Raw genomic sequence first — 6,905 nt, 5'->3', positions numbered from 1 at the left:
GTGTGTGTGTGTGTGTGTGTGATTTTGCCGTTGTCCTTGCTTTTAAATGTCAGTATTTTGTCATCCAAAAAAAGCCCTTAGAGCTCTGTGACTCTTAAAAGACAGTATCAAATGTTTCAACAACTGACAAACCTCAGACTTCCTGTATTTCTGCAACTTGTCGCCTTCCCCTCCTTTTAATTTGTTAATGATCTCTCCAGCCACAGACTCTCCCTGTCACACATCCCTAACTAGATCACTAGATCAAAGGTGATCAGTGATTGCTAAGTAATCAGTGTAATTTCACCTGTGTAGCCAGCTATTAAAAAGAGACCTACAGGGGTTGTCAAGGACAACCAAGGTATGAATTTGGCAACCAAAACCTCCCATAGTGCAAGCAGTGACAGACGAGGGCCAGCGTTTCCACACCATTCCCCGTCCTACGCACTCACCCTCAGGGCACTCCTGCAAGCTCAGCAGAGGAAAATATACCCAGCTTCCTTCCCCCGCCCTGCTCTCCCCTTCTCCCCGCCCTAGTTCCTGACTTCAGAAAGGAATGTCACTATTATAAATTAGACGAGCAAAGAGCTTGTCCATTTCTTGGACAAGCCTTTTTTTTTTTAGATTTGTTTTCCCATACATAATTTCTCCTTTCAGTCATTACACTTTTATGTGGATTTGTTTTTTTTTTAAGAACATATTTCTTACTATATTTAAAATAGATAACCCACAAGGATGTCCTGTGTAGCACAGGGAACTCTGCTCCATATTCTGTAATAAGCTAAACGGGAAAAGAATCCAGAACAGATACACATATATGTATAACTGAGTCACTTCATACACCTGAAACCAATACAGCTATACTATGCTAACTATGCTAACACAACAACTGTTCATCCACTATAATATGAAATAAAAATTGTTTAAAAAGAGAGAAACTAGATTTCTTATGTAATTTGTTTTGCATTGCTGTAAGGAGGAAACTTTTCTGTTCATACGTGTTAAAATCTAGTGAAGGTGCTGGTATGAGAGATCACCCTGAGCCTTGGAAGGAAATGATTCACTGCAATACTGTAACCGAAAGTGTTCAATCTCACCCGGGGAAGGAGGCCGGTCATTAAGCGAGTTACCTGCACGGGGCAGTTCCTCAGCCCAGTCCTGCCTTCAGAGGTCCCCACACCCAGCTCAGCCTCCTCCCAGCAGCTCTGTTCTGGCTCTCTTTTTCGTCTGTCCAACTGCAAATGATTGACGCTGGGAACTCAGCCTCCAAATTTAATCTTTAAAAGAAACCCGCAAATTTATGAGTTTTCATCATTCACATCTGACCATCTGCTTCCAGATGGGCCTCGCCAGGCTGTCTTCTTGTTCTGCACTGAAACTTTTTGCGATTAAAACCATGGTTGCACTTAAATGTGTTGGATGAGTAAATGAATAAAATCCAAAAATGTTCATGAAAAATCCAAAGTTATAAAAATAAAACATACCTTGATTTTTTTCTAATGAAATGCATTTTTATTTAAACAAAAAACACCTCATTAAAGCAATGTGCGGGAGGGGTGTACACAGAACATACCTATTAGCTACAAAAAGATGTCAAACAATAAAAATAAAACGAAAGGGAATCTATAAAATGAAAAACATGTATTTTATCTCCTTCTCAAGGTTTTGGTGAAGGCCAACGACAGACCGACCCTGAGGTTCATCATTCTTTACAAAAAAGTGATGTGAAACATTTCTCATCTTCCTTTATTTAGTTACATTTCAGAATCGAAAATTGGTCATTATTAATGAAAAACTATATGAACATTTTACACACTGAGATACAAGTTGCTACTTTCATTCCACATGTTCTATGTGGAAGCAACCAGATTTGATCCATGTGGTTTTGGACTTTTTATTTTTTTAACTTTTTAATTGAAGTATAGTTGATTTATAGTATTTCAGGTGTACTCTGTGTGTGTGTGTGTGTATTCAGTCATTTTGACTTTGTGACCCCATGGACTGTAGCCCACCAGGCACCTCTGTCCATGGAATTTTCCAGGCAAGAATACTGGTGTGGGTTGCCGTGCCCTCCTCCAGGATACAGCAAAGTGATTCAGACTCTTTTCTGTATAGATTAGTGAAGGACGCTGTCCTGCGCAGTATGTCCTTGTCATTTATCTATTTTATATATACTCATGTGTATCTGTTGATCCCAAATGCCTAATTTATCCCTCCTCCCCCCTTTTCCCTTTGCTAAACCTGAGTTTTCTACATCTGTGAGTCTATTTCTGTTTTGCAAATAAGTTCATTTGTATCTTTTTTTTTTTTAGATTCCACATATTCCACATAAATGATACTGTGTGATATTTGTCTTTGATTTACTTCAGTTAGTATGATATTCACTAGGTCCAACCAGGTTGCTGCAAATGTCAGTTTCATTCTTTTTGACCCATGGTGGTGCAGTGGGAAAGAATTCATCTTGGGAAAGACGCCGATGCAGGAGATACAAGAGACACGAGTTCCATCGCGGTTGGGAAGAGCCCCTGGAGAAGGAAATGGTAACCCACTCCAGTACTCTTGCCTGGAAAATTTAGCGGACAGTGGACCCCTACAGGCTACAGTCCACGGAGTCCCAAAGAGTCGGACATGACTGAACACACACACACACACACACACACAGGCTCAGGCTAAAGCTATGCAGACTTTCATGCGTCCTTTCCTCCATAAAAGATAAAATAAGTTTTATTTGATGACTGCATTTATATAAAAATAAACACATTAACATTAAATAGTAAAACATGTTCTTCAGCCCAAAAGGTCACTCGTTTCTTCTGGTTTCAAAAGACATTGAAACTTTTTCATGGGCCTTGTGTCTAGTCAAGAAGTCTGCTCTGGGGGAGGCCATTTTATAGAAACACTAATTAAATAATCACAAATCCAATGTAAAGATGACAAATATTTTTTAACATTAAAAAAAATCTGTCAGTGACTTGTCACAATTATGAAAAATATTTGTACGTGCTTAAAAAAGAAAAAAAAAAAACCCTTCAGTTCAAAATAAAAATCAACCGACTACTCAAATCTGGAGAAAATAAATAAATTGTGCCTCTATTCAATGGAACATTATTCTATCACTGGGAAAATAAGTTTTCAACAAACAAATAACTTTTAAAATGTGTTTGAAGCACAAGACATATTTTTAATGGATAGTTTCCCTAGAGTTAATGGACTTCCATGGAAATGGACAAGTATATTTAGTGGGTAAACTAGCCTTGACTTTTTGGAGCTTTCTGGAAGGCATATGGGTGAAATCTATTGAAATGTAAACTGTTTGTACTCTTTAATTCACAAACTCCATTTCTAGGCATTTAATCTGTAAATTCATCCCTACATGTGTACAAATATATAAAGGCAAAGATATTCATGGTAACATTTTAACAGCAGAAAATTGAAAACAAAATTAATATTCATCATTAGTGAACAGGTTATATAAATGATGGTCCATTTCCATAATGGAACATGACAGTCAATAAGGGGAGGAAAAGCCAGACAAATACTATCTGGCACTACTTACATGCAGAATTAAAAACTAAAAAGTTGAACTCATAGAAATAGAGAGTGGAGGAAGTAGGGAAATGTCAGCCAAAGGCTACCAACTTTCAGTTGTAAGATGAGTACCTTCTGATGATCTGTACAGCATGATGGCCATAGTAATAACACTGTATTATATACTCGAACTTTGCTAAGAGTAAATCTTAAAGTTCACACACACGCCCCTACAAAAGGTAACCATCATGTGACGGGCATGTCAATTCATTGATTTTGGGACTCTGGGTCTCCCAGAGTCGGTCCAGCTGTTAAGACTCTAGGCTTCCATTGCAGGGGGCTCAGATTTGATCCCTGGTAGGGGAACTAAGATCCCACATGTTGTTTAGTGAGGTTAAAAAAATTTTTTTTAATTAAAAATTTAAAAAATTGATTATGGGAGTTGTTTCATAATGTATACAGTATCGAATCATCACTGTACATTTTAAATACACTACAGTTTTATTTGTCGATTATACCTCGGTAAAGCTGGGGGGAAATAACAGCAGACACATAAATAGAACCTACTATGCGCTTGGCCTAGTTCTTTATATTTTAGGGCCATCAGCTCACAGGTGCTCACAAAATGCACATTTACTGTACGTGAGACAATAAAAGTATTTCTAATAAAATAAATGAAATAACCTGGAGAGTTTACATGATAGAATGCAGATTTTGGGCTTAACATGAAAAACTGCAAGATGTTCCTAGACCCACTCTGGGCTCAAGCAGGAGGAACGTAGTATGAAGTACTTACTTTGGATGCGACATGAACTCTAGTTCAGAACCAGCCCATCTGGCCTGCTTGCTTGTTCATTCACTCAGGTATTTTTTGAAGACTTCCCCTGTGCTTGGCACTGTTATGGACACAGTGAATAGCAATAAATCTCCACCTTCGGGTAACAGATTCTCACCACAGTGAGCAAATAACGAGCGAGTGATGATTTAGCACACGTTTCAGGTGGAAATACAATTCTGAAGAAATACAGAGGCCAGGTGAGGGGAGTGGTTTTGTCTAAGGAGGCAGATGGATAGACAAGAGCAGGTCGGACGACTGAGCTCGGGTGCGGGGAGGATGGGGGAGGGGCGCCGGCCGGGCGGGGCTGGCCTGTCCGCCCGCAGGCTCCGAACCCGCGACCGCGGCCCCGGGTCTGCACGGTTCCTGACGCTCTCCGTCCAGGGAAAGGCCTCAGGGCCCACAGGCACTGGCTGCGTCCCCCGTCTGAAAGGACTCGGCGGGAACGATCACTGCGCTGGGCCCCGGGGTGCGCGGTGCCCCTGAGTGAGTCAGGGCTGGGGGAGCGGGCTCCGCAGCCTGCTGCCCACGGCCAGTCCGGGCAGCAGCTTGCTTCATAGATCAAGTCTTACCAGAACGCCGCAGTGCCCCTTCCTGTAGGGATCGTCTGAGGCTGCTTTCCCACCGCAGGTTGGTAGTGGAGACGGACTGTATGGCTCTCAGAGCCTAAAATGTGCGCCGACTGCTTACAGCAACTGTGATGATTCCTGGTCTACAGCATCCAGCCCCTTGCCCCCAGAGAAGGACACCAGTGTTGATACGTGACGTGGTTCAAGAGCAGACATTGGTTCTCACTGGTCATTCTTTCTTTTCCCAGGTCCAGCAAAGACCTTGCACGTAGTAGGTGCTTTATAAAAAATAAAGTTAGCTATTATTAGTGATAAAACATGATTGTTATGACATAGCATTCAGAGGAAACTGGTGAATAATAAAACTTCAGGCACACTCCCAGTTTAAAAGGATCCCAATTTCCTTTTATGGTATTCTACCATTTTTGTTGGTATGCAATAAATTATATAATATTTGAAAGCTTTTTTTTTTTTAACCACACCATGCAGCTTGTGAGTTCTTAGTTCCCAGACCAGGAATTGAACCCTGGCCCTGATCAGTGAAAGCACAGAGGCCTAACCACTGAAGCGCCAGGGAATTCTCCATCTCTGCAATCTTTTACTATTTTTGAATAGTGATTAAAGATAAAATGTAAATATATAAGCTGCAAACTTCGAATAATGTGTTTTTTAAGTTTGCCTTTTTTAGAGGAGACACGAAATAGACTAAAATACCGGATCCAATTCGATACAGCCCTGGTAGGGTGGAGGAGGGTGGGAAGCAGGGCTGGAGAAGAAGGGCAGGAAGCGTGGCTAGCATCATCCCAGCTGAAAATCAGAGTCCTAAGTAGGCTGCTGCCCCAGCATGGGCACTTTTAAGTACACTCCATAGATATTTTGTTTTTAAAGAAGGAATGTTACTCCACACAGAACTTCACCAGGGATTCCCAAGAGAATCATCAGCCTTGTGGCTTCCCCACAGTACCTTTGTAAAAGCAAGCCGATTTCCCCAGTCTGCAGACTGATTGTGGGTTGCCGTGTTTTGCTGCCAGTTACTGGGTCTTTCCACTCATTTTTACCATTACTACAGGACAAAAAGGAACAAAGACAGCCAAGACTTTTAGCCCAAAGTACTTAAAAAAAAAATATATATATATATATAATCAGTCTAGTTTCCCCTTAATTTTTTGACCACAGGGTGAGGCACGTGTGATTTCAGTCCCCCCCCCCGCCCAGCCGTAGATCAGACCTGTGGCCCCCTGCACTGGAAAGGTGGAGCCTTAACCAGTGGACCACCAGGGAAGTCCCTGGCTCGAAGCAGTCACACTTTTAAGCCAAATATAAAGCAGTTTGGGAGCTAGCCGGTTGTTCTGCGTTAGCCACCTGTTCTTCAGTTGGCGCAGGAACAGTGTTAGTAATGCTCGTTCAACCAATATCATCTTGCTTTATTTGGTTTTTTATTGTTTATGCAAAGGCTATAACCCATGAAGACAGAAACTGGTTCACAGCTCCATTCCCAATATCTAACACCACTTGACAGGGGCCTGAATTCAGCAATTTGCTGAAAGGAGGTATAAGCTGGTTCTGTTCCAATTGATGGTGATACTGTGGTCAATGAGCTAACTGGCTCCCTGCCTTCCTGGAGCTTATAATATTTTACTAGGGAGAGGCTGACAAGTGAGCAAACAAGGTCATTATTACTAATCCTGACAAATGTTATGAAGGAAACTGGGTGTCGCTGTTAAGAATTCAGAGTCTAAAATAAAATAGATAATCACCAAGGACCTGCTGTATACCGTAGGGACCTCCACTCAATATTCTGTGATAAGCTACATGGGGAAAGAATCTAAAGGAAACGGCTATATTTATATGTGTAACTGAATCACTTCGTTGTACACCTGAAACCAACACAACATTGTAAATCAGCTATATGCCAACATAAAATAAAAATTAAAAAAGTCAGGGAGTACCTCAGACTTCCTGGGTCTGAATTTTGGTTCTTGATCTAGAGCTCA

This window comes from Oryx dammah, unplaced genomic scaffold (assembly GCF_014754425.2).
Source record: "Oryx dammah isolate SB20612 unplaced genomic scaffold, SCBI_Odam_1.1 HiC_scaffold_10, whole genome shotgun sequence".
Classification (NCBI taxonomy): Eukaryota; Metazoa; Chordata; class Mammalia; order Artiodactyla; family Bovidae; genus Oryx; species Oryx dammah.
The sequence above is the reverse complement of the archived record's forward strand: the minus strand, read 5'-3'. Positions refer to the sequence as shown.